The sequence below is a fragment of the Centruroides vittatus genome, unplaced genomic scaffold (assembly GCF_030686945.1).
Source record: "Centruroides vittatus isolate TY-2023 unplaced genomic scaffold, ASM3068694v2 contig_575, whole genome shotgun sequence".
Lineage (NCBI taxonomy): Eukaryota > Metazoa > Arthropoda > Arachnida > Scorpiones > Buthidae > Centruroides > Centruroides vittatus.
In genome coordinates, this window is record NW_027122344.1 from 2,334,962 (window position 1) to 2,357,414 (window position 22,453).

The following is a 22,453-nucleotide window of genomic DNA, read 5'->3' on the forward strand; positions in this document are numbered from 1 at the left end:
GAACCAACTATTTTCAGTTATTGCTAGAAAAGCGAGAATGGTGTTTTTAATATTTAGAAGTTATAGCTTACAGCACATAATAACTTCTTAATTAAGCATTCTAAGTGTCAAAATGTAGTTATCTCATTTCTGTTTTTTTGTCTATGTAACTTATCAGTAATTAAATTTGTTTACTTATCACAATCTGATGGAAAAGGAAGACCAGTAACTTGGCCTTTAAATCCTCTAGATTTTTATTATGAGGAACGTAAGATCTATGGGTAAATACAACACTTACTTGAGCCTGTGACCAGTGTGAAAATAAACAAAATCAAAATCAACAAACGTTTTCCGAACACCTTTTCGAAGTAAGTGTTGTATTTATCTAATATACACCCCGGTGTGTATGAGTAGGATATATAAGATCTATGGTTTATGTTATTCGAATTACTAATACACGAGTTCTAAGCAATAGTTGAAAGTTGTGAAAAAAAATTCACAATTCACTTGATGTATTTGAACATGTTTGACAGTCAACAGTAAGATGCTTACAGGGGAAAATTTTGAGCACTTGCTAAGATATTCATAATCTTGATGATTTTTCAAAAAAATTCATTTATTGAATCTATCTTATTTTTAAATCATACCTATTTTTAGATGAACTGTTTGAATTTGTTTACTAATCACAATTTCTTTACTGGATATACTTAAAAAAAATGGAAATGATGTCATTACATTTTGACACTTAATTAAAGTAAAATGAAAACTTTTCAGGATATTATTACCTTAATAGTTAAAAGTGTACTTTATTTAGCAAAAGACAATGCTTAAGTTATTTTAAATCAATTGTATAACAGAAAAATATAAAATGAAACAGTAGTACTGAAGGTGCCAGGTTTTATGAATTTTATGAAACAGTAAAATAAAGTTAGAAAACAGCAAAATAATAAGAAATATGAATTTCAGTAGAATTTGAAGCTTTAACATTATTTATTTCTAATTTTTCTCCAATAAATTGTTTTTTTACTAAATATCAGATGCAGAGACTTATTTTTGCATTTTTTATTCTTAATTTAGAAATTTATTCACATTCTTGTTTTATTTTTTATTGCGTTATACTTCTGTTATTTTTATATGTTATTTCAACTTGTAATTTCAAGTTTTATGTAGTAAATGGTTCAGAATTTTTAATATTAATTGTTTTATCTTTATATTTAATTTTCCTCCTCATAAAAAAAAAAAAAAGAAAACCTTTCCTTTATTCAATTTTATAGAAATTCTTTAATAAATACTTAACAATTTTAATTTGTTCACAAAATAAAAAACTTCTTTGTCTAAACATGCAAAATATTAATTAAAAGCATTTGATTAAAGTGTAAATAAAATGCTTACTAAAATGCATTTTCAAAGATAAGCTTTAATCAAATTGTTTTTTCTGTCATTATTTTAAAAAATTTTCATTTTTAAGATTTTTGTTATAAAAAAAAATTATTACAAATTGATATTTAAATGTAATTGATGTCATTAGTCCATACACACACCTTAACAGAAGTTTCATGAAATAGTAATAATATAATGAATTATCTCTCTGCTTCTCTACTGGATAGTATGCTCTGTGGAAATGTTTCTTTTATCAAAGGAGATCTGAATCTAGGAGGTGATGGTGATGGCAATAAAAATTATTAGAAAGCGCAAACATTTATTTCTTTAAAATAGTAAAAATATTAATATATAAAATTGTAACAAAATCAATAATTTCTTATAATAAATAAAAAAATCAATAATGCTTATACAGTAGAACCTCGATTATCCGGACCTCTATTATCCGGATTTTCGATTATCCGGATTGTTCAAAATAAACAAAAATTGTACGAATTTGCTGATTTGCACTTGGCAAATTGCGACACTGTTTATGTACGTACGTGATGGAATGCATGGAACAAAATTTTGAAAAGACAATTAGTAAATTCCAGTAACAGTAGAAAGTGGTATAGGAGACATTGCGGAAGCAATAGCACAAATTTCAATATGTGCCGAATGTGACGAAGAAGATGTAACCGAGTGGTTAAATTGCGATGCAAACGATCCTGGATTCCAAATTTTGAATGATGAGGAAATAATTAAAGAAATATCTGCTTCAGATGAACAAGATCGAGAAGACGAAGAGATTTGCGAAGTAAGAGATATTGGTCCTACATATTCTGAAGCTTTTCAGTGCTTAGATCTCGCCATGAAGTGGTTTGAGAGCTAAGAAGAGTGTAACGTAGGACAACTTATATGTCTTAAAAGTATTTGCGATTTAGCAGCTTCAAAAAGAACAGCTAGCTTTAAACAAAAATCGTTAATTGAATTTCTTAATAAAAAATAATTTAATATTGAAGCTATATGTAAATCTAGACAAATAAAAATTATTCATACTATATGCACTGTCAATTATTATTTTTTTCGATTATCCAGATTTTTCCTTATCTGGACTACCTTCATCCCCAATTAGTCCGGATAATAGAGGTTCTACTGTATTATTTATTAAAGCAATAAGAAAAACAAAATACTTTTTATATATTATTTATGTAAAGTAGTTATTTCATTACATGAATTCTATACATGAATTAAAAACTGCCACAAGATTTGCTCCTAGATCCATCTTTGCATACCTCAAGACAATTTCTTTATGATTTGAAATAGTAGTAATTTATTGTAGTTAATATAATGATTATAATTAATTATAATTTTTCTTTTACAGGTATCATTTATTCATTTTAAGCTGTGATATAATTTGAGTCATGAATGAACTCTGAAATCATGATATACCTGACTACCAAAAGTTGAATACATTTATCATCAAAAATTTTGTTATATAGTTTTAGATATTAAATACTGTAGTTATTTTGTTGTTTATAAATGAAAATTACAGACATCATTTGATAGAATCCTTACATTTAAACATCACTAATTCTAATCCCAGAAATAAACATGTAAGTAGATTCATATACATCTACTATATATACATTAATTAAGATATCCAATATCATTTCTGTACACAATGAAAATTATTCTTTGAGTAAGAAAAATTTTAATCTTTGATTCATTAGAAAAAGAGAGAGAAGGAAAAAAAAAATCAACGTAAAATGAAATAAATTATCTATCAATCAAATATACTGTCCAAAGCCATTTGAAAAAAGTTTATCTTAGTTTTCCAGAAAAAAAAAACGGAAAAATTTTTATCATAGGATATGATCTAGTTTATAAAATTCTGGGTGAATTCAGTATTAATGTCAAAATAAGTAAATACAAGTTAAACAATAACTTTTCAATAAAGTGAAAACTATTTTTGGTAAAGGTTATACACCAAGGCATGAGTTCTTTTTAATCTTTATTCTTACTCATCTTGTTTAAAATTTAAATTATAAACTGGAGACACAATCAATGTTTCCTTCTCTTGACATAACATCATCCAAATTATGTTATTAATTTGCAAATAATTTGAATGTCAGAACATTAATATAAAAAAAATACACAATGTGATCATGATTTAACTTCCAGTCGATTTTTTAAAGAAATTTTGTCAGCAGAATACCTGTTCGTCTTTGCTATATATTCTAACTTTACCTTAAATATAAAATATTTTTTTTTTATTGACATAAATGACATAATAAATCAAAAAATTGTTTTTAAGTTGGTTATTACGCTTTTAAGAATGAATCTTTTGGAATTATACTGTATTTATATTGTGCACATTCTCGGTTATGCATGCTTTCCCTTATGTAACTCCAGGTAAAATCATTCCCTTTATTAAGTCAGCTTTATACCAATTCTAACACTGTTAATTGGAGTTAATATTCTTATTGTCAACACTTCATCTTTGTTTAAATTGCTAATTAATATGCAGTTTTAAAACTTTTTAAACATTTATAGCTTTAGATACAAATGACCCGATGATGGTCATACATTATCCTAGTTTTTCTAAAACTTCGGCTTTCAGCAGACCACTGGAAGATGGTCAAAACCAGAAGCGAATCAAGACTATAATCTTACACGAGTGATACCATCTTAAAGCAAAGTCAAAGAAAACTTAATTAAATGCAAAGCATATCAGAAAGATTTCAGTGTATCCTATCCTCCTTTCCCAGCAATTTACAAAAAAGTTTTAAAAAATTTATATATATATATTTATATAAATTTATATTATATATATAAATTTTTTAAAAACTTAAAATTATATATAATTACTTCCATTTAATCCATTATAACAACCTAAAAAATGATTTTGTATTAAATGGAAGTAATCTTATCAAAAACAATAATTTTAATGACTAATTAGAGGCCAAAAAGTTTCTTCTTTTTCTTACTTTTCACATTAGAAATAGCCACACCATTTATAATTTTTTCTTATGAAAGGAACTATGAAAAAACATGGCATATGAATATAACATGAGTAACCTATATTTATTAAAATATTATTTACTTAATTCTCTTTGCATTTAAATTTGTTTTATTGCCTGAATAATTTAACATGCACCTCTCCGAAAAACTATTTTCGCCCTTGACACACAAATAACTATTGTATATAACTTCTCTGAAAAAAATCTAGGAGTGGTTTAACTGAATCTAAGATGATGAAAAAACTTGTTATTAATAAATCTCAAAATAGCAACTTAAATCGTCAAATTGTCCTTGTGCTGCAAAACTTACGTAAGCGTTACCTACGCCCATTGCAAGGTTATGGCATGAAACTGTTGGATTTCATTGGCTTTGTACTCTAAAAATGCAGTGCAAAATAATGTTTAAATTGATTTGTGAAGAGTCTGTCTGAAGATTGATATTGAACAGAATGTTTCTTTGAAATGCGAGTTTTTTTGTTCCTCTTGTAAAATTTAGTTTTGTTACTTGCATATTTTACATAGGTCAAGAAAAACCTGAAACTTGTTTAATATGTTTGACCTTCTTTTCTTTCTTTAATTTAATATGGAGATACGTTTGACCTTCGCTCATTCGATTTGTTATATGTATGTACTCTTACCTAGTAGATGGCGCTGCACTCAATTAAGTGTTGTAGATCCAATTCCGCTGCTGGGACTGATTCGAGTGGAACCGTTAAACTAGACCAGCGATTCTCAACTTTTTTACTATTTGGGAGGTCGCGGAACTAAATATAAATAAAATTAATATTTCGCGACCCCACCGAAAGGAATAATAACAGGCCTTACCTACCAGGCCGTAAGCCTTACTATTACTAATTGAATTTTGACTGTAATTATAAATGTAAACAAATGCAACCATCACATTAATTTCTTTTTTTTTACATGTGTACTTATTGTAAATAAAATGTTTATAAGTTTATAATAAATACTTTTTTCGAATAAAATGACTTCATTATTGTTTCGCGACCCTCAAGGTTGAGAACGCTGAACTAGACGGTTACGTGGGAACAGTTGGTCTAGACCAGTGTTTCTTAATTAATCTTTGTAGTGATCGGCTTTTGAAACTCAAAATACGGTCTCGCATTCTCTTAAAATTGTATTCAAATGTTTTTCGCTCCCTAAATACCTCTGACAATAACTCGGACATCAAGACAGAGTACTGTGTATTCTCAAAGTCAGTTTATCGTGAGATCTGAGATTACACAGTACAATAGTTACAATATAGCATAAGACAACTTAAAATGTAGTATTACACATCTGAAGGTTAAAAACACATCGTTTCCACTCGCATCCCTGGAAATGCCTTATCACATCCGTTTTAGTTTTAGTCAACCCTATTATATCATAGGAGGAAAGAAAATTAACGAAGTAACGTTTTTTGACAATTACGGGAAAACTTTTTAATAGGTATAGTAATAAGTAAATTGTCGTTAAATAAATGCGACAAAAGGTCTTTTTCCCCAAGTAAAAAGTCCAATTTTACCAGTTTGATTCCAAATTAAGTCACTTTTTATTCTATAAGTCGGCTTTAAGTTTTTTTTTCTTTTTTGCTTTATACTTTCGGAAATACATTATAAGATTTTTTTCAATCTCAATCTTGAATGCCAACACAAATCTACGAAGATTTTATTACATTTTGAAGGGTACTTTAAAAATTTCGAAAAGTTGCATAAAATATAAACCTTTTAGAATTTTTTAACTGGAAGATACTAAAAACATGTTTAGTCTATTTAGCTTTAAAATTTTCTCTATTGGGATTAAATTATTACCCCTCTTAAAAAGTGACCGAGAGCAACGGACGCGATTTTACTGGCACAACCTAAAGGAGGCATTCTCTTTTTAATGATGAAATTAATAAAAATGTTAAATATAAGAATAATGGATTATAACAAACATAAATTACCAAGTATTAAAGGCGAAAATTTATTAAAATTTGTAGCGATTTACATTAAATTTTAACTTAGGTTCGCTTTACATCGGATCTGGTTGCGCTACTGCGTGTTTTCATTGTTAATTCCTAATCCCGAAATTATAATATTGAATTTCTTAAGTCGTTCACAAGACTAACTAAATGAAAGAGATTAACATTAATTAAGCTTACTTTGAACTTTATTCTTAAAACTAGGAAACTCTTCTTCCAATTTTGCTTGGGTTCGCGACACGTTCCTCGTGTTCTTTATGCAAATCAGACAACGCATTATCCTTGCAGCAAACTTATTCAATTTCGGAAAAATCTATCCTCTAAAAATGAAGGATGTTTTCGAGATTCGATGAAGATGAAAAATGATCGTTTAATTTGCACTTTTGAAGTTTGGCTCGCTGGAAGAACGTTGACGCTTATACGCCCGTGTAGATAAGTAACGTGAAGAATTATGGGAGGAATACAAGAGTTAGATTATTTGATACGATGAGTGATAAGACTGAATTTCTTTTCGTAATCGAAATGAATATTTGATACGGCGAATAATAAAACTTTCAATCTAACAAGTTTCAAGTTTTTGGCAGAAAATGGAGTCCACGTGACATGTAGATAACATCTTCCTTCTTTACATAACGTTAATATACCGTGTGGCAATAATTAAAGCAGAGGTATTTCGAGTTCGATTGTACAAAATCTGTTTGGCCAATACAACCAAAATTGGTATACATACCATTAGATATTAATTTCTGTAATAAAACTTTTTACTTCAAATTTTTGCCATCAGGGGACAGGAAAATTTAATATGGCCTAACTAGATAGCCACATTCAATTTGCCTGCACAGGCAGCAAGATTAGCCATGTCCAACAAGAAGTTTTAGAGAATCCGGAAATGCACCTGCCTTTTCCCCACCTGTTCATAGCTCGGATAGAAGTTGATGATGGCCTTGGAACATCCTATGGAGCAATAAAGCACGTTTTATCTGAATGGCATTGTCAATACACAAAATTGTATTTGTGTTTCTGAGACCTCTCATTTGTATGAGCCCTTGGGGCCACGGAAAGTCACAGTGTGGTTTGGCTTCAGTTCCTCATTCATATTGGTCCATATGTGACCGGAGGGTCGGCACCTCTTCGATGCCCTGTCAGGAATGACACCACCGTGTCCCGATTGACACGGAAGCCGCCACTACCTAGGTCCCGAGTCCAAAAATATAAAAATCTCGCCGGGGTCACTTTTTGACCGATTGCGATTTTCCTTCTGTTATATATAAGAGCCAGGGAAAGTAACAATCAATGACGACTTTTATAAACTCTTCGCAAAAATGTAATTTAGGAAGAAATTCAATGTATTGATTAGTTTAATTACTTAAAATAAATATAAAAATAAATCTGTAATTAAAATTAAACGTATTATGAACGCAAAGCTTATGAATAATACTTTATGCAAATTAGAGTAACTTTAGACACCTCCCTTCTAGATCTTACAAAACTGAAATTATATAGGTCTACATATTATATGAACAATTCTGTGTGAATATGAATAAACTTTTAAAAATTCATTAATTAGTTAAACTTTTCTTCTTATCTCGACAAATAGTTGTTATTCAATATGCAACTAAATTTCAATAAAGACAAAAATATGAAATTCCTATGTCATTTGAACATGAGATTAAGAAAACCATTAATAAAGTTTCTTGAAAATTTGATTATAGAAGTTAATATTTTTAAGAAGGATGGATAAACGGATGTGATAAGGCAACTCAACATCTATGCACTCTGCCAACGGACCTCAGGTCTCTCGAGAGAGGACTTTTTATGGGAAACTGAATGAAATCCAAAAAACTCCACGCGGCAGCCCGTTGGCCATACGCGAAACCGATACCACTGGTTTTATGCGCGAAACTAGTGGTCAGTGATTTTATGTCAGAGTGCTAATGCAGGACGCTTTCAGCCGTCGTGCATGCAAATTTACCACTGCTAGTCATCCTGCCGGTGTTTTTTTTTCTTTTTACCATTTCTGCCCTATGGGTAATAAGAGAGTTATTTTATTAAGCACATAGTCGGTTCGATCGGGCCCACAATAGAACGGCCGGGTCTTCACCACCCGAACGTCCCATTATGAGACGGGACCAGATTTATTCGTGATGGACCGTCCATAAAAAATTCCTGGGGATTTTCGACTCCCAGATTCAATCTCGGCCATCGGACCATCAGACCGTCAAACCCGCATAAAACAAAACCAATCGTAATTGGGTGTTAATACCAATTTGTTGAATTCAAATAAACTAACGATTAATAAGCAGGGACCTACAGAATTTTTCAGTTTTTAAAATAAAAACAGGATAACAACACAATAGTTGATGAATACACAAATTTTTTCAATTAGTTATTTAAAAAAACATTTCACCGTTACTTATTAATCAAGTATATCTATTTTATATACGTATAAAATTATAATCATAATATTGTATTCTGCGATGAATTTTAAACCGTTGAACAAGCATTTATCAATTTCACTTTACATATAAGATAATGAACAGTTTTCATGTTAAGTTTGATAATAAGTGTAGAAATAATATACTTCGAAGTATATTATTTTCAATCCTCCAAAGCGCAAAGTAATACATTATAAAATAGTCCTACGTATAGAATTTGCCACATTATCTTCTGAAAATGAACAAGTTTTAATCCTCTCCGTGGCTAAACTTCCGTCAGGAATGTCGTCAAAATAGTATTTACATAACAGTGTGAAAGCCGCGAATTTACGCATTTGACGGAACTTCTAATTTGTCGGAAACTGTAACAAATCCGACGGAAGAACGCGCCGGGTGAGAAATTAGATCATCATCACCGTTTTGATAAGAATCTGGTGGGGAAAATTGACATGTAAGTGCCAACTCAGCGCTGTTGTGTAAACTTTTGACGGTCATGTGACTCCCTGCTTATATCACAACAGTAAAATCAAGAAAAATAAAATAAAAAATGGCTTCTTTCATTTTAGATATAATAAACGAAATTGTGAATCGATGCATTTTTGTCATTTATGAAACGGTTTCAACAAAATATGAGCTGACATTTTAAAATTTATTGTTGTAAGGATCCAAATTACTTGCCTAAGCTTATCTTAGCTGTCTGGTTATTGTATTCGTCGAAATTTTATTAACTAAACTTAGATTTTACACTTTAGGAGATACAATTTACACTTAGAAAAGATAAAACGAAAAAAGAATTATACAATGAGCATCCGTCGGAAATACTGTAGTACTTCCCTTCGAAACGCCTTATCAGTGTCAAATGTAAAAACATATGCGGATGACATCATTTCTGGGTCAACAATCTAAATCGTTGGTGAAGATCAGTCTTCCCAAATTTGGTCATGTCGAGTGTTAAAAAATCGACGGTTTCAAGTACTCCACACTTAATGTGGGTGGACTCCAGACGTTCGCGGGAAATCTATAGTTTTCAATTTATCCGAACGATGAACGTAAAACAAAACTGTAAGTCAAACTTAGGATATAGCTAATTATTAATTTTTTTTTTAATTAAGATTTTGCCCGGAGATCCGCAGAACAGTTTAAAACAATAGAATTTATCATCTAGACCAGTAGTTCTTAACCTGTGTGTGCACCCTCGGGTGCGAGAGAGCATTTCCAGGGGTGCGAGAAAAATTTCAAATTTTTTTTTTTTTTTTTTTAAAAGCTAATGCACGTATGGAAATGGAATTTGAAAAACTAGACTTAGAACAGTTCTGGTGTAAACAGTTAGAAGCTTATCCACAACTAGTAAAAGCAGCACTAGAGACACTTTTACCATTTGCCACCACCTACCATTGTGAAATGGGATTTTCAGCACTTTTGCACATCAAAACAAAAGCCAGAAATCGCTTAAATGCATCTGATGACTTATGCGTGGCTCTCTCAAAAAAGAGCCTCGTTTTAATAGAATTATTATGAATAAACAACAACCACCTAGTCATTAAAATTTAAATATTGCTTTTTACGTTATATAGTAATATATATTGTAAATAAACATGGCATTTGTTTATGCAATAAATGTTTTTTCTTAAATAAAAAAATATACACACATTTTTTAAGAGAGGTGCAAGAGCTTATTTCCAGATTCAAGGAGGTGTTGACCAATAAACAGGTTAAGAACCACTGATCTAGACGGTTAAATGCAATTTAATAATAATAATTAATAGGGTAGATGACCTGCACTTGTTGTGGCCACATTAAGACAAATTTCAACTTCAAAATATTTTTATATTTTTACAATTTTTTAAACCAATGAAACATAGTAAAAATAATTTTAGAAAACATGTTCTCTTTCACTTTATTACATTAATTTTTATTAATTTTAACATTTTATAAACGAAAATTTAGAATTTTTTAAAATACTGTATTGCAAAACTCAGCAGTTTTGACCATGCCTATCCCATCTGTGTCCAGTTGTGGCTACCCCATGTTTACTGCAAGTAAAACTATTTTACGAAAATATTTTTTAATATAATTGACAAAAACTAAGCATAATATATAGTCAATAGCCTCTGAATATTATTCCAGCTTTTAAACTAGTGAAATGACCAAGAAAAACATTTTGTAGTTTTATACCCATCAAGTCTATTTTATGTTTATATAGGGCTCTAGAATAGTCCGGTCATCAGCGCTCCTAGTGAAAAAAACTTGCAAACCGCCTCAATCATCGACACACGTGATGACTAGGCTGTTTTTATTGTAGGCTGTGCTGATGACAAGAGAGATAGCTATTTTTGTGACTACAGTGGACCCCCGATATAACGCGCATGTCGGGCGGGAAACAACACCCGCGTTATACCGAGCGGCGCGGTGTAACGCGATTCACCTCTTTACTTTAGCAATAATGTCAAGCTTTTCTTTCACACTGTAAGCTTTTCTTTTACTCATTATGCATATAATAATTAAACACTATTCAAAATACACGCAGAAACTCAATATGTACACAATTACTCAATACGCAGTAACAATAAAATGCGCTACTCACTAACACTGCACGGACCTGTCTGTATAAACGTGTTTGAGCTTTTTTTTTTTTAACTCTTTCCGCCCTGTGGGCACTAAGAGGGCCTCTTTTAGAAGGCCCATTATGGGTTCGGCCAGGCCCACAATGGGGCGACCGGGTGGTGAGGGACGGGGCCCGACATATCCGAACGGACCACCCCCCGAAAAATTCCTGGGGATTTTCGACCCGTTCGGATTCGATCCCGGGTCCCCCAGAGCGGTAGGCTGCCACCTTGACCGCTCGGCCATCCGGCCGTCCGTGTTTGAGCTTATCGCGTCGCGAACATCGCCCGCGCTATAACCGAGTGCGCGGTATAGTGAGCAGCGCTATAACGAAGGTCCACTGTATTTTAATTTTCACTTGGCTACTGCCATCTAGGGGCATTCGGAAAAATTATAAAAATAATTGCATGAAGTGCTCACCAAAAACAAAAACAAAAAAATATTCCATAAAAATGCATTCATTGTTATTGATTTAAAATTAAAATTAAAAACAACATAATAAACTGTAAATTATAACTAACAGGGATTTTTCACCTAGGACCCATAGATTAAGCAGTACTAATTAGAAGTATATTAGGGACAATTTTGAAGTTGCCAACTTCTGGAGGATCTATTTTTCTTTTTAAACTTAGCATTTAGCTTATTTAAATTATTATTACAGCCACATTTTTACTTAATCATTACTACGAGTGTTTTCCTCGAACCAAATCTTTCCTCAATTTCTTAGAAATTCTATTCATTCATGTAGTTGCAAGCGTTGTTTCATTTTAATGTGGCTATTGTTAAGGCGCAATTTGATTTAAATCAGTTTTTCCTGGTTAATAAAAGCCAAAATAATATTTTAAAGATTTAAATCTGGTAGTTAAGTTGCTTATTTACATTTAAAATGATTTAACCAAAGAAAATAATTGCACTGTATATTTATTTTATTACACAATTATACTTTATGCATATAATTTTTAATATATTTTTCACGTTTAAAGTTGCTTACATATGCTTACTGCAGTAAAAATTGGTTAAATGTCAGCTTTTACTAGTAAAATATATTTCAAACTTATCGCAATTAAATCGTGACTAACTTAAAACGAGCAATTATTTATTATGACATCGTCAAAATGCCGGGCTTCGCTTTTTAATCATATTTTTAATTTATTTCATTTAAAATATCTCAAATTAGTGGCTTGCTCTTGCTCATTATACTTTTCCTTTAACAATAGAGTCGTGCCGGTCATTTATTAGCTGATTTCAGAGGAAAAGTTTTGAATTGAAATAACGTATCTTCAGGTTTTTAATCGGAAGTTTGTATATAGTTAATCGGGACCTCCTGCCCTTACGGTTTTCATATCTGGTCTCGGATTTCATCTAGCTAACTCTGTTCTCGTGATTAAGAAAAGACAGACGGACGGACGACAGTGGGAATTGATAGGTCTACAATTTTTTCAAATTGCAGCTCAATTATTGAGAAAGAAATTAATTAAAATAGAAACATGAATAAATAGAAAAATTTTTAATTATTGAAATTGAGAATATTAAATTTTTTATAAAAACCTAACTTTAAAGATAGCATATGTTTAAAGTTTTCTTTTTTTGAATAGTTCATTCAATTGTTTTTAGAAACAATATATAAACTAAATAATAGCTAAGCATGTGTAGCTTTTATAAACATTTAATTAAGTTTTAGCTTTTCAAATATACAATTAAATTAAGCTTGAAATTGAAATCATTGAGTTATTTAAATTAGAATCCGAAATTCATCTAAGTTTATAATTAGAAAAATTTAAACTAAAAATAAATAAAGAATTAAAATCTATACGAAAACATTTACATAAATTTTGAAAAATAAAATACTTTGTAAAATTCTTTAAGCTTTAATTTTAAACTTTATTGAGAAATAATTTTCCTGTGTAAATGTTTTCATAGTATAGATTTTAATTCTTTATTTATTTTTAGTTTAAATTTTTCTAATTATAAACTTAGATGAATTTCGGATTCTAATTTAAATAACTCAATGATTTCAATTTCAAGCTTAATTTAATTGTATATTTGAAAAGCTAAAACTTAATTAAATGTTTATAAAAGCTACACATGCTTAGCTATTATTTAGTTTATATATTGTTTCTAAAAACAATTGAATGAACTATTCAATATATCGTTCAACCATTCAACCAATTGGCAGTTCTAAATCTTTCCCTATTTAGTATTTATACATCTCAATGACTTGTAATATTCTTATATATAACGTTTAATGTTACTTGTCTCGTGCAAATTATCTATAAAAATGTTTAAACGAAAAGCGAAACTTGTTGTAAGAAGAGTTGGAAAACTTTTTTTTTAAATTAATTTTTCGCAATAAAAACAACCAATTTTTAATAAAACATTTTTAGTTTCTACATTGTTTTTGGTACAATGAGCTAAGTCAGTGATGTCCCAATTACGGCTTCCGGGCCAAATCCGGCCCACGTTCGTATTTAATACATCCAGTAGAAATAGGCCTACTTTTATATATCTACTTTTACCACATATACAGTATAGGCATACAAAACATTTGTGGCTCATCTATATTTATGACATAGAAAAAATTTGGTTCGCTAATGGAAAAGTTTGGGCACCACTCAGCTGTGAATAGAAATTGTATAGACTTTGCCGATATATAATTAGTATAGTCGAAATGGTACTATTACACTCCTCAAAAGTGAAATCGCAACACCACGAAGGGATGTTGCAATTTCACTTTGCGATGCTCTTAGCCGCATGAAAATTGCAGGACCAGTAGAGGTGACAGAGATATGCAAATGATTAATTTTTCGTACGTATCAGGTCATGTGGTACCGTTTCGGGCTATAAAGACCAGCAGCCGGCTCGAGCCGTAAAAGCGATGTGCGACGATTGTCGGCAGCCGAACTTTTGATTGGTTTTGGTTTTATTGGTGTACGGCAACGTGACACATGGGCGATCTGCCGAGGGAGAGTGCCTCCGGGAGATGGTTTATGAGAAACTGGTCTCTAGTTAGGTGTTACTAACGTAAAGGAAACCCGGAAATCTCCACGTGGCCAGCCCGTTCACGAGCCGCGAACCCACCACCAAGCAGTGTTCAATGATTTTATCCACTCGGCCACTGGTGGGCTCCGAATTTTAGAAAATGCCTCGAACTTGTTCGCCGCAGCACGTGACATCCGAAACCGCTTATCGACAACGGGTGCATCTGTGTCCACCCAGACATTCGCAACAGATTGCATGAAGTCAGGCTGCATGCACAGCAACTTGCAATTGGGGTGCTATTAACCGCTCGACACAGAGCTACACGCCTGGTGTGATGTCGTCGTCATTGCAACTGGACCACTAGAATATATTTTACCACTTGCCTTTCTTGTGCTTGATAAACCCAAGCACAAGAAAGGCAAGTGATAAAATACTTTGCGTTTAGCAATCCTCAACAGAATTAAATTTCCCGCTCCCTCATGATTTGAAATTTTATTACTATGTACTGTACTTATTTTTAGTTTCATACGCTAGTTTTTAAATAAACAAAACATTATCGTGTTGCTTATTATGAATAATTTCATAATGTAAGGACTCCTGTAAATGAATTCTTTGATGGAACTATATTATAAGGATATTGGCGTTCTTCGGTAGTTCACCTATCACGGTGATTTTTTAATGACGTAATGTCGTCTATGTCACTATTACGTCAGTTGAGACAGAGTATAGGATTTTTCTAGGAAAGCGAAACTGAGCTTCGAGCGTAGATTTTTCTGTTTCGGCTCCACACGAAAACACAAATGTGGTAAGACACGCTTCTAAGGTTTTGTCTAAAGCAGTTTAAAACACGCAGGTCACGAGGGAAGGCGTGCCTGTTCAATATCATAACTAACAAAAACGTCAAGAAACGTTTGAAACAGCGGCCGGCAAATCGGTGGTCCGTGAACCACTGATGGTCCGCGAGAAAATTTTGGTGGTCCGTGGAGAAAGTTGGACATTGATCAACTCAAGATTACGCGAAGTGTTACGAAAGAAATACTTGGTTGCTTTTTCTCACTCATTCGAATATAAAACCAAACATGAAATGACTTATCAATAAATCAATAAATAATGTGAGTGCAATTGTCGTCCTTCGTGAAAAAGAGCCAAGAATCCATAAACTTATCTCAAACAAGCAGCAACAAACTTTATAATTAAACAAGTGAATTTCATATTAATAAAGTAAAACAAAGTAAAACTTTTATGATCATTATTCTATAGATGTTTGTATCATTAAAAAAATTCATGAGAGTGGCCAGAAAGGTTGGCGACCGCTGGTTTAAAATATTCACATGTACGGCCAACGGCCTATCAACTCCAGCAACCAGTTGAAACACGCACATGTGCGGTCGCAGGTCTTGCATGTTAAACGCCTCCGTCGTGAAAATAAAAAATTGTCGTCGAGACCAATGTAAATTACAGCAAAAGTAAACTCGATTGACATGTAGCGCGCGACCAGTTTACAACCGGCGATCGGTCCATAGACTTTACACGACGAACTTTGGCTTGGAATATCTCCGCCCATAGATCGAATTTCAAATTCCGGCTTCGTCACGACATCGACCTTCCGTGTTGTATTTGCAAAAAATCACGTGTAGGGATTAAACTTCGATCACAAACAAATCACTTTCTGTCTTGTATGGAGATCCACTCAATAATATGCTTAATGAAGTATATATAATCAGAGAATGTTATTATACTTATAAAGTGATTTTAATTACAGAAACCATAGAATTGCTACGAGATTTACAAAAAACTTTTCTCGTAGAATTGCTACGAGGAAAGTTTTTTGTAAATCTGAGTTTGTGTTGTAAATCAGGAATTACTTGTGATGACATTTTATTAAAATAGCTTTAATAATATTTTTTTTTGTTTAAACAAGGTATTTGTATTTTCTGGCAGATATTTTATGTCGAAGATCAAGTCAGAATAAGTTAATATGATAATTCGAATTACGTATTAGATTTCCTCCTTGATGACAGGAAAATTTATGTTAATTCTAATCAAGAAAGAGCATTTTCTTGTCAATAAATTGACCTTATCTGTAATTCATATAATATTAGATAACGTCAATACGCTTTGCCTTTCAGTCTTTAATGACTGTTGTTATTATTTTTCCATCTCCTTGATGAAATAAATCTGAAAACTCCAAGAACTTATTTTCTGAGGTTTACGTTGAAAGATCTAGTTTATAAACTATGATATTCGCAAAACTAAGTTATGTATTTAAAGTATTTAACCCGTTTTAATAGACACTGATCGAAATTCTTTATCTAACATATGGACATGTATCTGACAGAACAGAACAAACTGATTGATAGCGAGGATTCCGACCAAAATTGTTTGAAACCCAAGCTTCTTCAATGGATCTGAATCGATTAACACCAAGATTTTCAAATTTTTATTTAAAAAAAAAATGATCGACGGTTAGTTGGAACCTTTAATGAAATATAAATTTTTGCTTCCTAGTTATATGAGATACAGATGTTAACTGAAAGAAAATAAGCTGGCAGTTAACAAAAATAATTTTTGTCAGATGTCCGGATGGACCAAGTGGCGGAGTGATTAAGGTTTCAGCCTACCGCTGTGGGAGCCCAGAAACGGAAATGGCCCCCCAAAAAATATCAATAATTTTTCGGGGGTGGTCCGACTCGGACACGTTGGACCGCGCCGGCTGCGCCATTAAGGACCTCACTGAATTCTGGATGGGCTTGGTAAAAAGGACTTCTAGTGCTCACAGGGTAGAAAGAGTAAAAAACAAGTCCAGATGTTACTTATAGCAAGACTTTTAAATTAACTTTTAACAAATTTTAATTAATATATATTTTAAAAATTTTTAAATATTCTAAATTTGTTCTATTTCTGTACTAAGAATAAACGATGAAAAAGTAAATAAAATCACAAGTGAAAATGTATATGCTATAAAATCTTTATAGCCAAAATTAATAGTCTATTGAATAAATGCTAAAATTTAGTAAAATTTATTAGTTTATATTGTAATAGTAAAATTTTATTGTTAATGATTATTCACAACACACTTTAAATATTCGGTTCTTCAATAGGGGAAAAAAGTGAAATCTACTCCGTACGCGGCGCTAGTATCGACGAGGTTGTAAACAGACTAAGCGATACGTTGTCGGTTCTAAAGTACGATTTGTTAATTCTTTAAACGAAAATCCAATAATTATTTTAAGACTGGGTAATGGCTGATGGAGGTTTTAACATTCAGGAATAACTAATTACTAAAGATGTTGTGGTAAATATACCCACTTTTATGAGAGGAAAAGCACAGCTGAGCAGCAGTTTGTCATCTCGAGACAGAAAAATATCTAGTAAAAAAATACATATTGAACGTATTATAGGAATGGCTCGTACTGTACATATAAAATTTTGAAGCAGCACATGCATCCGACAGTAACCAAACTTCGCAGTGAAATTATATTTATATGTTTTATGTTATGCAATTTTAGACCATGCATTGTTGGCAGAGATTCTTAATTTGTTTCACTGTTAGTCTAGCTCTCTATTAATACCGTATATAATTTTTTTTTCCATTCTAGACCCTAGCCTAATTTAAGTTTTCCATCTATAATATTTTTAAATTTTTGTCTGTTTATAAATTCTAAGATTAAGAATGTATACTATCATACACAGGAAGGTCTTCATTGTGGAACTTCAATTCAAAGTAATATAGTGGTTTTAAAATTTGTACTATAGTTGAATAAATACTTGTAAGCTAATAAAAGAATTTTAATCTTTAAAACAAAATCTCTTTTTATTATTTAAAAAAATTCACACTATACACCATCTAGAAAAATTTTACATAAACTCAAATTGTAAAATAACAATTAGCTCAATTATTTTATAAACTTAATGTTTATAAAACATTTTTTTTAAAAAGAACTGGCTTAATATGCTCATGGAAAAACATAATTAGTGTTTCAATCATGTCTGCAATGAATTTATTATCTCTTGGAATGATACAAACTTTGAAGTCACTTTTGTGTAAATAAACAGATGAGCAACTTGTCTATTTGTCACTGCTAATCGTCCTTGGATTTGATGAAAATAATCATGATTCCGTTTTAAAGTAATTTTGTCATCAGTACATTCCAAATATGGTATCTTTAGCACATTCACAGGAAGTTTAAAACTGGAGTAAGGACATTTAACTTCTAATATTTTATCATCATCCACTAGCCCATCTGGACTTGCAGCTAAGAATGGGTATTTTGAATGAAGAAACATGCCACATTCTTTCACAGGAGTATTTACAAAAGAATATGTTTCAATTGCTTTTTTTTTTCATATCTTAAGCTGTGAGAAATTGCCTTACTTTTTATTGGCCTACTTGACAGTAATGAGCCACACAATTTTAGTCTGTTTGTTAATTTTAATTTACAAACTTTTCCAAAGTTTGAAGATGTCAAATGCAACAAATGTTCCTTCTTCCAAACTGCACTTTTTCATTGTAATCTGGTCTCTTTTTCCAAATGTTTTATGTACTCCCTACTTGCTTCAGTTACATGTAAAGCACTTAAACACATTTCAGACATTGTGCTTTTGCAATCATGATCTGACTCTAAAGCCCTCATGTTTGCTGGTTGCCTTAATTACAATATCGGTATTGCACAACCACTTTGCATGTTCATTGCCAAATTAATAACAAAGTTTGTATAATCAGGGATTGTACTACCAGATGGTCTGGGGGTCAAATTTTATGTCTTCCAATCATTTTCTTTTCATTCCTTTCTTCTTAAATAAATGAAATGGAAGCTCACTAGCCTTAACTGGGGAACCTTTATGTTGGCAGGTAGGCTGATGGAATGTTTGTAGAACCTGTGTGCATGTTTTGTGACACTTATATGTGCCTGTTCTTCCATATTCTTCTATTGCCAATAGTGTTACACATACATGTTTGCAATACGCTTTAGGCCCTTTACCTGCTGTACATTCACATATTGCATTTTCTATAACCCCATCATCTGTAATTACTAAATCTGTGTAAATCTGTTCCCCTTGGTTAATTCAGATTTTACATTACCTTTAAAATATAAAAAATGTTTCTCTTTTGTTCCTCTTATTATCAATATTAATAAGAATTCATTAAAATACATCTGCACAGCAGACAGTGGCATTCTTTGATCTGACATCTGCATGTAGGCATCAATTGTCTCTATAGTCAAAACTGGTATTTGTAAACTTGGAGAGAGATCCTTATATTCAGATGAATCAGGAAGTTTGAATTCAGGAGAGCTATCACAGGATATAGAAAAATTATGAGTTTTCTGATTCCTCTCATATGCCAGTAACCTGAAAATTATTGTAAACAAGTTTAATAACTAGTTAACATATGATCACCAATATTTTATTTAGTTTTTTCTGTCTCATTGACAGGAAAGGCAAAAATTATTATTATATATTATATTCTTACCTTAATATATTACATATAATATAAAAATAAACAGTATAAGGTAACTGAACAGTATTGACAAGCACCTAAATATGGCATATATATAGTGTATGCCAGATTTAGTAAAAGAAAATGGGCAAAAATTCACTTGTACAAAAAGTTTATTGGTGAAGAAATTAGTCTTATTGCATTAAATTATTGAAACAAGAAGACTTGTGACCAATAAAAAAGACATTTTGATTATATTTATTTTAAATACTCCGAATATTGTTTTCTCTTGGTAAAAGATTAAGATATGTATCTCTTATATTGTCTTAGAACTTCATAGAAAGTAGTTTTGTTTGTGTTGATTGTTGTTCTAAATTACAGTGATAACCTATTGGTACAGTTAACATTTCAGATACTGGTATAAATTGGTTATAATATGTCAGGCTCAGTACATGACCATATTCCAAAGGAAAAAAAAATTTATTTTAATTAAAGTTTTGACCTTATGTATTGGTTAGACAAATGTGAAAGGAATCAATGACAACTTTACTGATCTTTAAATGTTTTTATCGACAAAAAATGTGCATTTTGTGAAATCTTATCCTTAAAACTTTCATCTACTGGTAAGTTACCTTATCATGTAATAGTTATAAGGACTTGAAATTATAAATGTAATAATTAACGATAAAAATATAGATGTAGATTATTTTAACTTACCTTTCTATTAAATCGGCTTTTCTACCAGCTAACTTGGCATTGTACTTTTTTAATTCTTCCTTTAAATGTACCGTTGTTAACCTTCCTAAAAAATATTTTCGTTCTTCCTTTATTATAAAGTAAGCTATCCTTCGAACGGAACAGCTTGTTTACAACCGTATCGATATGCGCGACACCTATGTCACGTGATCACTTTTTTCCCCTATTAATTTTAGAACATTTCTATTAATTCCTTATTTTTGAATGAAACTGAATATCTAATGCAGTTACGTAGGCAGGAAGAGCAGCCCCGTGCGAATTTTGGTAGAAACCTATTGCCAGTTGCAAACCACGAACGGAAGGCCGAGGCAGTTAAGGTCCTTCGCTGAATAAAATTCAAAGAATGAGTCCTCCGGAAGAAAATTCTGGCTACGAGTCTGGTTTGATGTATAGTGAGAAACTACACAAGCTAAATTTCTCGATGACACATTCTCGTGGGTCCAGAAGGTGTCAAATTTCAAAACCACATGGAGTCAAGTACATTATAACATTGCTCCAGTTCTTCGCTTGACCTTTCCTTATCAACAAATACAACTTTGGAATAAGTTGATTATTTAATTGGTTACGATGCACGAAAATATTAATCACATAACTGTTCATACTTTTCATTTATACAGTAATTATCTATAACTCTTAATGAAAATTATTAATGTACTTTGGTCTCTTAGTAATAAGGGTAAACAATATTAAACATTTCATTAAATTTGGAACTGTAAAAAATTAGGTTTATTGGAGCGCAAAGTCTAACTTTGTGCTCCAATAAAAGCAAATAAAGGTAATATGGCAATACGTTTATCTTCTTAAAGTGAATTAACTATTAACCAATGTCAGATGAAGATTTTATGAAAACAATTGCTTATTAAAACCCACTACAGCTTTTTCTTGTTTCTGAAATCAGAGAATAAAATTGTTTTAAGAAACAAATCAAATTTTTCACAAATGCAAATGACAATAAAATAAAATATCCTTTTCTTTATGTTTATATTACATTGCTTTAAGCATTTTATACAAATAAATAAGTTTAACAGTTGGCCGTCATAAACAAGTTTATGACGGCCAACTGCAACTATTTATGACGATGGTGGCAATATAAAACAAACTGGGTTATTTTTCAAAAAGTCTTAAAAAAGGCCATTGATTAAAGTAGGCCTAAATTAAATTTTGCTAGATGTACTGGAATCAGCATAAAAAACTGCATATCGGCCTATCAAACAAATGAAATTATCTGTTAATAAGACATGAGAACTAATGAGACCTCGCCTGAGCGAAAATAAGAAGCGTGTTCTTCAAGCAATATAATTTAAAAAAAAAAAAAAAAAAATGGAGCCTTCAGACCGTTTAAGTCTTGCAACGAGTTGCGTAACTTTCCCGGCTTTAATGAGATTTTATTTTAAAAATTGCATTTTTATTAATAATGAAAATAAATAACTAAAACTAGAGTACCTAGATATCAGAGTAGCGACATACGAGTCATCGCCGCCATGTTCTGACGACTTTCATCACGTGGTCTATGGGTTTACATTAAGAAATGACGATTTTTGTATTTTAAAGCGTTTTTACGAATAAAATGCTTTATTTAACTAAAAAAAATCGTCATTTCTTAATGTAAACCCATAGACCACGTGATGAAAGTCGACAGAACATGGCGGCGATGACTCGTATGTCGCTACTCTGATATCTAGGTACTCTAAAACTGTATAAGGCGCCATCTGTTATAAGATTTTGTAATAAAAATTTTATATATTTTTAATTATTATAAAATGGCAAAAGACTTAATTTTGAGGGTAGAGATGAGTTTTATAAAACACTGTAAATGCTAACAACAGGTCAAATCTTCATTACGTCTGACCCCGCGTAAGATTTGACACGTGACCACCCTTTATTTCTCCATTCCCTTGACCTTTTACAACCAAAATTT

At 31.4% G+C, this 22,453-nt stretch overlaps 1 protein-coding gene and 1 long non-coding RNA gene across 5 annotated transcripts in view; one reads left to right on the forward strand and one right to left on the reverse strand.

Moving 5' to 3' along the window:
- LOC136979059 (zinc finger CCCH domain-containing protein 10-like) overlaps positions 1-2,866 on the forward strand; it is a 94,695-nt gene extending 91,829 nt beyond the window's left edge. For all 4 annotated transcript variants that reach the window (XR_010881329.1, XR_010881331.1, XR_010881330.1 and 1 more), the window contains one exon: positions 2,723-2,866. The gene's annotated coding sequence lies outside the window, so the exon portion shown is untranslated. The remainder of the gene's footprint in view (positions 1-2,722) is intronic.
- LOC136979060 (uncharacterized) overlaps positions 1-22,453 on the reverse strand; it is a 72,222-nt gene that overhangs the window by 46,904 nt on the left and 2,865 nt on the right. The window lies entirely within an intron of this gene.